A 14,460-nucleotide genomic window follows, 5' to 3' on the forward strand; every position below is an offset into this window, starting at 1 on the left:
ATAGAATTACCGCAAGACTCCGAAGTTTGTCAGTAACACCCAAGATTACTTAATGTTTGGAACTGAGTTTCCAAATGACACATACATCGTGCCACTTGTTGGGTGATACAGCACATCTCAGTTTTAAGCAATGGTGCACAGTGCCTGGGGTTGGCATGCCTGCTCTGACACCTTCTAGCGTGTGACCTCCGGCAATTCACTTAACATCTTTGCAGCTCCGATTTCTCCTCTATAAAATGGAGCTGATAATAGCTGTACCTCAAAGAATTGTATTAAATGAGAATGTGTGTGTGTGTGTGTGTGTGTGTGTGTAATAAAGAACTTAGTACAGTGCCTGGCACATAGCATGCTTTCAAAACTGCTGATCACTACAACTAATTATTCCATTCTTCCATGTTTCTCCACTAGCACAGTATTTGGATATACATACATACATACCAACACCCATTAAATGTACTTCATAAGTCTTGGTTAGGCAGAATGAGAGGTGAATGTGAGTGTAAAGTGCTATGATCAGGTCAGAAGATAGGTGTAACAGAATGTTAAACTGGACCATTATTGGGGAAAGTAACTTATTTTATGAAGATAAAGTACCTTGAATTGGTATTCTTAAAGAGCAACAGTGTTTGAAGTACAAAGTAGAATTTCGGCTTGCAGGAAGGCTTTGCTGCAAACATTTCTATTCTTTTCCATTTGTTTGTATCACCTGTCCAGGCTGCTCTTTTGCCATCCTCTCAATAGGCAAAATGTTTAGGGGGCAGATGCCTTGTGACAAACACCCTGGGGGTTGAAATGGGTGAGGCAAGGAGTTTAAAATTCAACCTTCAAGTTTTACTATTCAAATCAATGTACTATACAATGTGTGTGTTCTTTGTTGCCCTGAAACCCCATCAGGAAACTGTGAGCCAGGGCGGGAGACTGGGAGATGGTTCCCAGAATCAGTAGCTGATTTGCAAGCCTGAGGAGTTTGCATGAAAGGCGGCAATAAAAGTCAGTCATCAGCGCTGATATTTATAGTAAGAGGGAGGAAAGAAAGAAGAGAAAACCATGAAATGTTATTAGGAAGTCAGGGAAATAGAGAGAGCTACTCAATATAACTCATACTTTACTACCTGTTCTTCATTTTTATAAAATGTATGGTATATATGTGGGGTCTGTTTTTAGAAATAGAAACAAGAAACTGTCCTCTCTCTGATCAATGGTAAATGGTAAGTTACTACATTCTTTTGATACAAGAAATAGAAATGAATAAACAGAAATGCAGGCAGTGAGATCTAAAAAGCAACATGAGGTTCTCGCTCTCTCTCTCTCTTTCCTTTTTTGCTTTTTTTTAATGCCCCAAATTGGGGAATCATTCTGCCTGGTTCCAATACCAAACTGTTGCATATTTTGTAAGTTTAGATACATTTTTAAAGAGCATTTTATAAAATACCTTTTATATAGTGAGAACATAGAAGAAACAAAAGTAATTCTCACATGATATTAGAATATCTAGTGGCTTGCAAGTAAGGAACAATGCAATATTGTATAAACAGAAAGCATTCACTTTATTGTTAATACTTACAAATAAATAGCAATGATATTGAGTAGGAGATGCTTTGGAAACTTGGAAATATTGAAATGGCACAGGATTAGGGAGTTTTAATGTACCCTGGTGAACTGTCACTATTGTAGATCCAGTATTATCTGGGCTTATTGCTTGTTTTTGTAACTGTGATTTATTTATTATCCCAGGGAGATTAGAACACAGTGCTTGGAATTCTGATTGACCCTCCACGCTTGGAGGTTACTCCCTGTACCACCTAGCATCTGGGAAGTAGGACAAGCATTTTGGGGGGAGAGTATGGTCAAAAAAATAAGCTCAGTAGGCGGAAAACATATATTCTTTAAATGTCTTTTTAGGTCTTTGAAAAGCATAAGTCTTAGCACTAAAACTGCCCTTTGGATTAGAATTAGGACCCTTTAAGAAGTCCTAATTCACCTAAGCATTCACCTTCGTGAGGCCACCGGGTTTCCACTGTAATGAGTTCACTAAACCAGCAGCAGTCACATAATGTTAAAGACTGAAGGAAGAGCAGCTCTCCCCATCCCTTAGTTTGCATGTCAGGAAACGAGTTCCAGGAGTTGACAGCCTTGCCCAGGCCACACACTAGTCCCAGGTAAGGTTGACACGGCCCCTCCTGACCCTCATGCTGTGCTCCTCCCCACAGCATGACCCTGGAATCCATGCCCAGCACATAGTAGGCACATGATAAATGTCTAGTGACGGAAGGAATGGCCTGAGAGCCCTAATATTTTTTAAAATGATTTTCAATTAGCTAAAAGCACTAAACAAATCTGGATTGTGGAAAGGCCAGCCAATTGCTGACAGGGCCATTGGGAACAAGAAGAGGGGCTACTGAATAACCTAAACAGGAGGAAAGAATTCCCTGCAGCCTGGAGTCAAAACACTGATACATCTCAGGATAGAAAGGAGCTGAAACAGCCGCTAACCTGTGACTGTAGCAGAAGGGCTAAGACATCCTTGGCTGTGATGGAGAAAACCATGGCATGAGATTCCTTTGCTTTCTGCTGCTATTCAAACAGCAGATGTTCAGAGTGGTGCTTTTAGAGAAAACAGGGTGAAATTCTGACATCAAAAGATCTTGAGAGAACCATAGTAATGAGAATGACCACTGGGGGAAGAGCATCCCTTCTTTTATACTGAGTTAAAATATAGCTATTTTGAGCATTTTTATTCAAAAAATGGAAATTTTGCTTAATTTCCATTTATCCTGTTCTTAGTCTACCAACTCTGCAAAGCGGAGGTATGATTGATCTTAAAATGTCAATCTCTCACCTAAAGAGAGGAAGAAAAGATTTATTTAAAGAATAAAATGTCATAGGGGTTCTTAGGAGAAAAGCTCCTGGGTTTGGATTTTTCTCTTGACAGCCAGGCTTCTAGGTGAGTAATTCTCCCTTCTCCATCCAACTCGTAGCAGCTCCCCAGATGGCTATGAGTGCAGACACACAGACGGGCAAATGTTTCCATGTTTTAGGTTCCTTTTTGGCAGTTTATCTACCTGAACATTGAATTTCAGCAAAGAGTTCTTAATACTAAAAGAAAAGGTCCTCAGGATTTTGAGGAGATAATAAGATCCTACTTCTGGAGACACTCATCCCAATGAAAAGGAGTTCATTGGGCCGGGGTTGCCTTTGGATTAGTGTTGGAGGAGACAGGAGGCAAGTGAAACCCATGATCTGGTGAGCTCTCCTAGGCACAGTGTAAAGTATGAGTGGGGACAGAAAATGGGAATGCATTCATCAGAGGGTCCCAAGAATTCTCAGCACCTAGATGCAATCTGCATGCTGAAGTTTTAATATTAATATATGTGCTGTGCCGTATTTCCAGCATCTGCAACAGGACCTGCCTGGCACATAATTAGGCATTTGATAATTATTTGTTACAATAATTCAGTGTTAAAATTAGAGAAAATCTTCCATTGGCTTGGGTATGAGCATAAATATATATTGTTTATGAAAATTTTAGCCATTGTTTTATGACCCTGTGAATTAAAAAAACAAAACAAATAAAAAATGAATTTAAAGACACCTGGAGGTGTTATTTAAATTGCCCTCCTGTTTCAGAATCTTACTCAAATTGCTCTAGAAAAATGGATCCTATTTCTAAAGGCCTTTAGATGGACAACAGCTAGCTGTACATAAAAGTCCAGTGATTGGTGCCTTGGTTTTCTTTGTAGGAGGTAAACAATTCTTGTTCTTCAGGTTTTCTGTATTTTCCCAGTGGTGGGGAGGATGCATGGGTCTTGTCGCCATTCCTTTGGACAAGCTGGAGGGACCTCTAGTCCTCCTCACAGCCTGGAAAACTCAAACCTTAATATTTATTCTCAGTCTTTACAGAGCAGCAAAAGGCAGAGAGGAGATCATACCCTGTTGCAGAAAATAAGGCTACAGAAGAATCATTCTAAAGATACAAATCTGTGGCCTGCTCTCTTACTCAGAGACCTCAGGGGACCCTGAGGAATGAGTCAGTCTCTCCCAGACCCACCAGGCTGCCAGACCTAAAAAAGAGTCCTATTTGAACTCTGAAGGCTGGAAGGACACAGGGCATAGGTGAGAACCCAGCTGCAGTTGGCTTCTGTGAAACTGCTTGGAGAGCATGGCCCTAGAAAAAGGTCCTGGGGACCAAACTAAGAATGTTCCTACTTAATTCTCCAAAGAGTGAGTCCACAGGAAAATCACCATTCCTGGTTTCCAGATAATGCAAGGTTCATTTATTTGTTTATTCATTCAACAAATAGAGTAGCTCAGACCAATATTATGGATTGGCCTGGTAAATATCCCTGATTCTTGGCAGAGAATCAAGCAAGACTTTGGACTGTCTTAAATAACTTCTCTAGGTTACATAGTTACAGTTTCATGGCTCAAACGTAAGGAGGACAAAGGGAATGCTCTCAAACACAAAAATCACCCCTCAAAAATCATTTAAAAGGCCTGGAAGGTTTTAAACTGAAGAGATAGCTTAGCATCCAGTCAGGGTATGAATGTACCAGAACTGCTTTGTCTTAGCAAGTTTACTCCCCAAGGAGCAGAATAATATATATGAAACTGAAAATGCACAGGCCTTTGGTTCTCTAGTGGCCTTGGGAAATATTCTAATTTATTTGGAATCTGCCAAGAAAACAGTTTACCTTTTCAGTTATTTTGCATTTTATGTTTTTGAATTTTTAATAAATTTCATTGCCTCTTGCTGACCATTTTTCTATGACACACTGAGAAAATTAAGTGTTTTAGAATTTTCTTTCTAAACATCCTCCATAAATGTTAGCTACATTGCTTTTTATTTGTATAGTTGTTGGATGCTATTTTCCCCGCTTTGTGTCAATGACTCATCATATGAAAAGGTTCCCCACCCATTTCTTAACTTGGTATCCGTGTGGCTGTTAGTGAAGACATTAGCTTTATAAACTGCGGTAGTCAGATTGTTGCAGAAATATGAATTAATTACTGCAGAACCCGTGTAATGCTGTCCCTGGGAGCCAGAAAATTAAAACTAGGACCCAAAGCAATACCTGTAAGTGGAAGCGGATGGGGTTTGTATCTGAATCATGGTGGTGCATGAAGGTTTAAGAGGGAGGACGAGATGGAAAGATGGAAAATCTCACCACAGCACATGGAAGTTTCTCCTTAGGAGAGCCTTGTGGCTCATTGTGCCTGTCAAGTAGGCTAATGTGCCTGTAAATTTCCTCTGACAGAAAACACATCACAGCAGCAGCACCAGAAAACAACCCAACCAAACTGTGGAAGACTGAAAGCCCAGTACTTTCAAGGGTGATCAGAATATGCCAGAGTAAAAAAATACAAGGCACTGAAAATAAACAAAAGCTATGGAAGAAATGAGATCACTTTCTAAGAAAAAAAAGCATTTATCATTTATAGACCAAAGGAAATGCTTCTCCTACAGCCATTTTTTATATATTATTTGGCAGTCTCAGTTCAAGGTCAAAAATATCAGAGGGCAAAAGGAATATGACTGAAGATTTAATACTGTATTTATCATTACTAGCTTTGTAATTGCATAAATATTAAATATGTGGAAATAATTATAAGCACATTATCTCCACATCTCCACACGTTGCTTTAATTTTTAATGTAATCTTTTATCTGCCTTTTCCTCAGCTGGCTGTGGGTTTGTGATTTGCATAGCTAGAATGATCTGGTGCCATCAATTTAGTAATGAAGTCACTCATTGAGCAAAAGAGTTTTCTAAAGATCATACAAAGCTGTAGGAAAGAAAAGAACAAAAATGAAATTTTATGTTTCAAGTAAATGGGAAGTTTGTTTTAGAACATATTTCTCCATTGTAAATTTAATATGGCCACTTTATAACAAATCTGGAAAAAGGAGAAAAGAGGAAGAAGCACCCACATTTTCACCATACTAAATTATCAGTGTTTTATATTATGGTCTATTATACCTACATACATATATTTTTAATATAGATGTAATCATAATTATATGTCTGTGTATGTGTTGTAATTTGCAACCTGTTTTTTTCTATTATTAACATGGCTTCCATAACTATAACTTTTATAACTCTAAAATAATAATAAAAAGAGGCGTCTATAATTTATTCTTGTGGCTAGCAGAGCAGAATGGTGGAATCAGACAGACAAAATATCAGCTCCGTTACTGAACTGTGTGGGTTTGGGCAAGTTAGTAAAGGCCGTGACTCAGTTTTCTCATCTACAAAATAGGGATAACAATAATACTTTTATTAGAGTGTTCTTGTTAGAGATAAAGGAAATAATCTAGCACTTAGACTGGCTCTGTCACATAGGTATGCACTTAAACTAAGTATTGTTAGAGATAAAAAAGTCAAATACATTACATTAGGTTTCAAAAATTAGGAAAAAAAAGAAAAACCTTATATCCTGCAAAGATGTGAGTTTCTTGGAACATTGCCATCACCCTTGAAGTCCCAGTGTGCCTTTCCCCAGTTAAAACTCCCTTCCTCCATCACTAACCAGACTTTGATGGTTAGCGCTTCTTTGATTTGCCTCATACTTTACATATAAATATACTTCTGTAAAGACATAGCTTAGTTTTGTCTGTTATTGAACTTGATAGAAATGAAATCTCACACACACACACACACACACACACACACACACACCGTGTGTATAATATCATTCTGTATTTAGGTAGCATGCAATCTAAGGCTTGGTTTTGTTGTGATGAAAAAGCTCTGGACCGGGAACCAAAGAACTGGGCTTCTAGTCCAGTCTCCTTGAGACCTCAGAAAAATCTTTTTGCCTCTCTGGATGCTCCATGTGAAATGTTTAGATGTATTAAGTGTCTTTGAAGCTTTAGAGTACTAAATGGTTAAGCATTTCCTATTTGAGTGTTGTGTGGCATATGAGAAATCAGAGCCAAAGAGTATCCAGAGAAAGGCCTGGGGCCTGCTGGAAATAAGCCTCCTCTTCCCCAAATTATGCCAATTATAGTGATAGCAAACAGAGGGCTGAAATGAAAAATGAAAAATGAAAGTGATGATCCTACATCACAAATAATTTTCTCATCTCTGATATGTGCACATGTAGATATATTATTGGTCTTAATTATCATGTGCATAGAGGATATTTTCCCTAGGGTAAATCATAGCCATAAAGATTATAATGTCAGGAGTTTGGAGTTCAAATAAGTAATCATATATTATAGGTCTTCCTGGACAGAGACAGTTTTAAACATTTTTATCCCCTTCTCTCTATAGAAGTATTTGTATTTCTACAACTATTGCCTGTAGTAAGTACTGCAGGTTGGTTCATTCAATGTTCATTCGACTATTCTCTTGTGGTGGCTTTTATACTGCAGAGACTGGAAGCTTAAACCATTTCCTAGACTTCTTTGCACCTAGAGCTGTGGACATGAATTAGGTCTGTCAATTAGATATACTCATGCAAAATTTAGAAAACAGAAAAAAGTGGAGGAGTCCTCTTGACTACTTTTGGCTGCATTTCTCTTATAATTGAGGCCATAGAAACATTTTTCTGTATTTTTCTCTAGCAGTATTCTACAGTCATTGTTCAGCCTTCAGCCTCCTAGAAGACAATAGGCAGCAGAGGCAGTTGTGACAGCAGTAGCTTTTGGAGTCCACCTTCTCTCATAGGGTTATGCTTTGCTTTGTTTTTTTTGAGACAGAATCTTGCTTTGTCGCCCCAGCTAGAGTGCAATAGTTCACTGCAGCCTCATATTTCTGGGCCCAAGTGATCCTCCTGTTTCAGCCTCCCAAGTAGTTGGGACTACGGGCATGCACCACCATGCCCGACTAATTTTTCTGTTTTGTGTAGAGACAGGCTCTTGCTTTTGCTCAGGTTGGTCTTGAACTTCTGAGCTCAAGCAATCCTCCTGTCTTGGCCTCCCAGAGTGCTAGGATTACAGGCGGGAGCCACCATGCCCGGCTGGGTTATGTTCTTGAACTCAGTATTCTAGTAGTCCTCAGAGGTATTAGAGTCACTGATAGATCAGCTTTGTATTGTACTGGGAGTCATTCTTGGAGGCTTAGTCTGGAGTCCACTTTTTTAATCCTGACATGGATTTTTGTGAGCATCCTCTACAAAATAATTTCTTGCTTAAAATATCTAGGATGGTGTCCGTTTTTTTTTAACACTGATACAGACTGATACATATCCTAAATGTTATTTTGGAAAATCTATTCATTATAACACAAGGTATAAAGTATTATAACTCTATAGAATGCTGTATCAAAAGAGAAGGAATTTTGAAAGCAGAAAAACCAAGCTATATCACTTAGTTGCTATATATCCTGAAGCAAGTTATTTAACCTCTCTGTATCTAAGTTTCTTTATATGTAAAATTGATGTTAATATACTCATCTTGCAGACTTGTGGCACTTAAATGAGGCAACATAAGTAAAGCACCTAGCATGTACTCACTATATAGTGTTCATTTCTTTCTACCTCTGTATTGGACTTTCTTTAGTGATTGAGATGATTAGTAAAATAATTTGGGAGGAAAATTCTCTTCAAAGGGCTTAAAAAAAAAAAAACCTCACAGGAATACGATGATTTAGTGCTGATTCACAAAGACAAGAGGACTAGCTTTAAATGTAGCTCGAGAGCAAACAGTTCTATTACGAGCCACGGCAACGCATTATAAGCATACCAATCCACCCCAACTGGTGGCTCAGGGCCCAGATTATCATCAGTTCATTCAACAAATATTTATTAAGCCTCAACATTGCTAGACACTATTTTACTCATTAAGATACAGTGGTGAATCACAAGGTCTCTGACTTCCAGAAGCATGCATTTTATTGGAGGAGACAGACACAAAATAAGCCAACAAATAATTTCAAATAGTGCAAAGGATAATGAAGTAAAGACATTCCTCCTCCAACTCTCTTTCCCTCACCTTCTCATGTCCCTCTCAGCAGTTTATTATGCTACTTGACTCATCCCCTCTCCTGGCTATCTTTCATGGGAGGAAAGGCATAGGGAGGTGAAGATTATATCAACAATGTTCAGACTGTCTTAGGTAGGGGGTCGGGATGTTAAAGGACCTGTAGCCTGTTACTGTTCCATGGATGGCAGCAGAAAACACAAGACATGCATTCGAGACAAAGCAGCATAAGCATGATTTTGGTGCTAGTTTCTCATGTCCCCCAAATCCCAGAGGGTCTAAGGGGAAGTAAGTGTCCAGATGGATGCCACATACACAGTGAATTTGTGTCACAGTCAAGGAATATTTAATTTGGGGGAATTTACTGCTTTATGGTGTGTGGTTAAGTCTGCTCTTTGAGAGAATAGTTTTTTTGGTTGTTCAGGTTGTCTGTTGCAAACACAACCCTGAGACATGATCCAAGTAGATAGTGGACAAGGCTTTGCATTCTTAGCAGAAAGAACGTGTAGGGATGTTCAGGGTTCTTGGCAGATTTGTTTTTCTAACAGGTAGAGTTGAGTAAAGGATTGAACCTTCCCTCATTTATAGTTTTATGCAATCACAATTACAAACTTTTCTCAAGTTCTTAGAACCTAGAACTTTGTCCCTACCACCTTCTAATTTTCCACCTTTAATATGATATATTTAGACATTTGAGGAGCTCAGATAGACTTACAGTAGCAGTTAACAGGGGAAGAGAGATTTTCCTACTGTTACCAAATATAACCTGAGGCTCTTATATAGATATAGATTTTCTTATCACCAGAAGCATGGAGCTAGACCTTATGCCTTCCAGAAATCTCACCCCAGGCATGCCTTGGAAAGCTTTCCTACTCAAGATTACACTAAGTGCTCATTTTAACATAATCTCCTCTGCAAAAATTTATTTTCATGGGCAGGAAAAAGGACAGATACACATGATATGCTCCCAGCCCTGAGCACTCTTTGAGTGGCCACTGCTCTTGTATCCTGGAAGAAAGGGCCCTTCCTGGATCATCCTCACTGTACACTGTTGGGCTCTCAAGTCACAGATCAATGACAAGGAACAAAATTGTAAACTTGCTCCATGACAAATCAGTGCTTTCTAATTATCTATGTGGACTTCATTTTTCATGTGCCATAGCAGCTATTTCAGATATTCTTTGTTCTATTCAGCCCTCAAGAGCACCCACATTTCTCTTTCCTAAGGAAAATGGAAGGTCTCTGGGGAATGCTCTCCTAACATGCCAGTTATTATCTCTTCTAATCCTACAGCAACGCTGAAAAATTGCCTTTACTACCCCAATATAGTATGTTAGAAAATGGAGGCTTAGAGATATCATGTAACTTACCCAAAATCACAAAGGCTGTCTGTCCTGGAGAAAGAATCAGATTTTTGAATCTTTGTGATAGGGGTTCTGCCCTTATGTAGCTTCTAGATGTGGAGACGTAAAACTTCCCTGTATTTTTCAGTGTTTGTATAAAAAAGCTCTAGCCTCCTGAGTCACAGAAATATATACACTATAAAGAATGTTTGCTTTCACTTTTCCTAGGTACATTTTCTCATAGCATAAGGCTTAGATCCTAGTTGTTTGTTTCCTTAATGCCAGAGCTAATTGCTCTGATATGAATGGAAAATAAAATTTCTCTTACCTTTCCCAAATCAAAAGATTGTATCACAGACTAGGCACTTAGGTTACTTTCAGAGGTTCTGGGGAGACTGGACTATCTATCTATTTTTCTCCAGCTTTATTGAGGTATCACTGACAAATAAAAATTGTATATATTTAGGGTGTGAAGTATGAGGTTTTGATACATGTATATATTATGAAATGATTGCCAGAATTAAGTTTATGAACACATCCATCACTTCACATAATTACCATACTTTATGTGTGGTGAGAACACTTAAGATCTACACTCTTAGAAAACGTCCAGTACAAAATGGAGTATTACTAACTACAGTCACCATGCTGTATGTCAGATCTCTGGAACTTTTACATCTTATAACTGAAAGTTTATAAGACCTTTGACCTAAATTCCCCCACTTCCTCCACCCCTGCAGCCCCCATTCTCCTCTATTCTCTGTTTCTATGAGTTTGACTTCTTTAGATTCCACGTATGAGTATAACCGAGATCATTTAGTATTTGTCTTCTGCAGTCTGGCTTAGTTCACCTAGCATAATGTCCTCCATGTCCATCTATGATGTCACATGTGATAGGATCTCTTTCCTTTTTTTATGGCTGAATAGTATTCCATTATGTATATATACCACATTTTCTTTATTCAACACTTAGGTTGATTCCATATCTTGGCTATTGTGAATAAGGCTGCAATGAGTATGGCAGTGTAGATATCTGAGACATCCCCTCACATTTGTTAGAATGGCTATTATCAGCTCTAGGAGACACAGAGACTCATAGAGTATTAATATTAACAATAGGAAAAAAATGCAGCTTTTTTATTAGTAGGTAGTAAAATCTTTTTTTTTTTTTTTTTTGAGACAGAGTCTTGCTTTGTTGCCTGGGCTAGAGTGCCGTGGCACCAGCCTAGCTCACAGCAACCTCAAACTCCTGGGCTTAAGCGATCCTACTGCCTCAGCCTCCCGAGTAGCTGGGACTACAGGCATGCGCCACCATGCTTGGCTAATTTTTTCTATATATATTTTAGTTGGCTAGATAATTTCTTTCTATTTTTAGTAGAGACAGGGTCTCGCTCTTGCTCAGGCTGGTCTCGAACTCCTGACCTGGAGCAATCCACCTGCCTCGGCCTCCCAGAGTGCTAGGATTACAGGCATGAGCCACCTCGCCCGGCCAGTAGGTAGTAAAATCTTTTTAAAATGGAATAAGTAGCAATCAAGAGAATCCAAATTAATTTTCTAAAAAAGGGACGTTACTTTAGATGCATACCCCATAATGGGATTGCTGGATAATATGGTAGCTCTATTTTTAATTTTTACAGGAACCTCATAGTGTTTCCTTTACTGTTTTCCATAATAGCTGCACCAATTTATAACCCCACTGACAGTGTACAAGCATTCTCTTTTCTCCACCTCTTGGCCAACTCTTATCATTTAACTTCTTTCTAATAGCCATCCTAACAGGAGTGAGGTGGTATCTCATTGCGAATATTTTGGTGAAGATTAGTGATGTTGGGTACCTTTTCTTGTATCTATTGGCCATTTGTATGTTTTTGGAAAATGTGTATTCAGGTCCTTTGTCCATTTTTTAATTGGGTTATTTATTTATTTATTTGCTATTGAATTGTACGGGTTCCTTACATATTTTGGATATTAGTCCCTTATCAAATATGTGGTTTGTAAATATTTTCTACAAGTTGGTGATTGCCTTCTATATTAGTTTGCTAGGACTAGCATAACAAAATACCACAGACTGGGTGGCTTAATAAACAACAGAAATTGATTTTCTCATAGTCTGAAGGCTAGAAGTCCAAGACTGAAGTGTCAACAAGTTTGGTTTCTCCTGAGGCCACTCTCCTTGGCATGCAAATGGCTACCTTCTCACTATGTTCTCACATGCTCTTTTCTCTGTGTGCATGTATCCCTGGTGTTTCTTATAAGGACACGAGTCAGATTGGATTAGGGCCCCACTCTAACAGCTTCATTTTAACTTAATTGCCTCTTTAAAGATCTTATCTCTAAATGCTATTACATTTTGAGGCACTGGGGTTTGAGACTTCAACATAGGCATTTTAAGGAGATACATCCAGCCTATCCCACTTTCCTTCCATGGTCACATGATTGGTATGACTTGTCCCTGCAGCAATCATGTCACCTTTTCCCCCCAATCCTCATCATTTCTAACCCAAACCATTTATTTGGATTTATCTCTCAGTGGTTTCTTCCTTGTACAGCTTGTCCCATCCTTCAACATGTCCCATGTCAGGGGTGATCACTTTAGAGTTGTCACCTCATGCTCATGATTATTGTCCCCTTCTCTCTAGTTCAAATATATATTAAATCATCTAAAATACTTTCTACTTCCTGCTTATCATATCCAATCAGCATGATGTTGTCAATATAGTGAACCAGTGTGATGTTTTATGGAATGTCAAAACAGCATCTCTGAGGACTATATTAAGGAGAATTGATGTACCCCTAAGGCAACACTGTGAAGGTATATGTTGGCTCTGACAGGTAAAAGCCAACTGCTTCTGGTGGTTTTACAAATAGGTATAGGGAAAATGGCATTAGCAGCGTCAATAGCTGAATACCAAGTGCCAGGTGTTGTGTTGATTTGTTCCAGTAAAAATACTACATTTGAGATAGCAGGTGCAATTGGATTGGAATCATCTCCTTATTAAGTTTATAACTGCCCACAGTCATTCTCCTAGATCCATTCTGCACTGGCCAAACTGGTTAGTTAAACGGGAATATGATAAATATCATCACCTACTTAAAAGCCTTTTATGGTGGCATTAATCCCTGCATTTCCTCCCAGCCATGCAGTGTTGTTTTCAGTTTATTATCTTGGAAGGGAGTGGAAGTTCCAGGAGCTTCCACTTAGCTCTTCCTCTTCCCTCATTCCATGGGTAAGCAAACCAAAGCGGGGATTCCATCAGTTGCTAAGTATGTCTATTCCAGTTACACATTTAAGAACTGGGAAAGTTATCACATAGTTGGTGTGTGGACTAACATTGGGGAGGTTCCCTAGGAATTAGCATCAATTCAGAGCCAGCATATAGTAAATCTCAAAAGATCTGAGTATTTCTTTTTCACCAATGCAGAGTCACTCAAGTAAATGGCCACACATCTCTTTGGGGAAAGCTTGAAGGAATTTGCCTTGTGTACTGTGGCAATGGTGCAAGGTCCTTCCCAAAGGGGACACAGATTCATTCTCATTCAGCCAAGGGACTATGCATCTGTGAATTGATTTAGGTCTGAAAACTGAGGAGCTGTGACTGCCCATTGGGCAACTCAAGTCAGATTTTGGCTACCTGATTTAGAGCTTTACCTGTTATAAATATCAAGCAATAATCTCTTTAGGCTGCCTATCTATTTTGTTTCTAAGGCATCTTGGTAAGCCAAGGCACTCTTATTCACTGCTGCCTTTTAAGGTAGATGTGCCCACCTTGTCTTTGGTGGTTATGTGCTACCTGGCCTCTGCTATTTTGGGATCCTATTAACTCCATTAAAATCAGGGAATTTATCTAGATAGATAGGCCTCTGCAGTCACACGGTTTTATACAAGCAGAGGAAGGCTAGTCTCCTTAGACACTGAAGCACTGAAGGACAACCTACTTCCACTGATAAGAGAAAGTCAGAGTAACTTGGAGGGTTTAAGATTGTCAGTTTCATCTGGGTCCAACTTATTGCAAGTTTTGAGATTCTATTATCTATCAATTGGCAACTTAACTTTTACACAAGAAACTTGGCATGTATGTGAATTTAATAGTAGTTATAATTTAGTAATCGGAAAATTAAAATTTTGTGTTTGATTTTCAGCAATATCATTCTTGTTGCTACAATAAATAAGAATTTCTTATAGAATTGTATAGAA

General features: G+C 38.7%; 1 long non-coding RNA gene across 1 annotated transcript in view; it reads right to left on the reverse strand.

Annotated features, from left to right (window-relative positions):
- The window catches only part of LOC138398386 (uncharacterized), a 33,655-nt gene that overhangs the window by 18,166 nt on the left and 1,029 nt on the right, over positions 1 to 14,460 (reverse strand). The window lies entirely within an intron of this gene.

The sequence above is a fragment of the Eulemur rufifrons genome, chromosome 17, assembly GCF_041146395.1.
Source record: "Eulemur rufifrons isolate Redbay chromosome 17, OSU_ERuf_1, whole genome shotgun sequence".
Taxonomy (NCBI): Eukaryota; Metazoa; Chordata; class Mammalia; order Primates; family Lemuridae; genus Eulemur; species Eulemur rufifrons.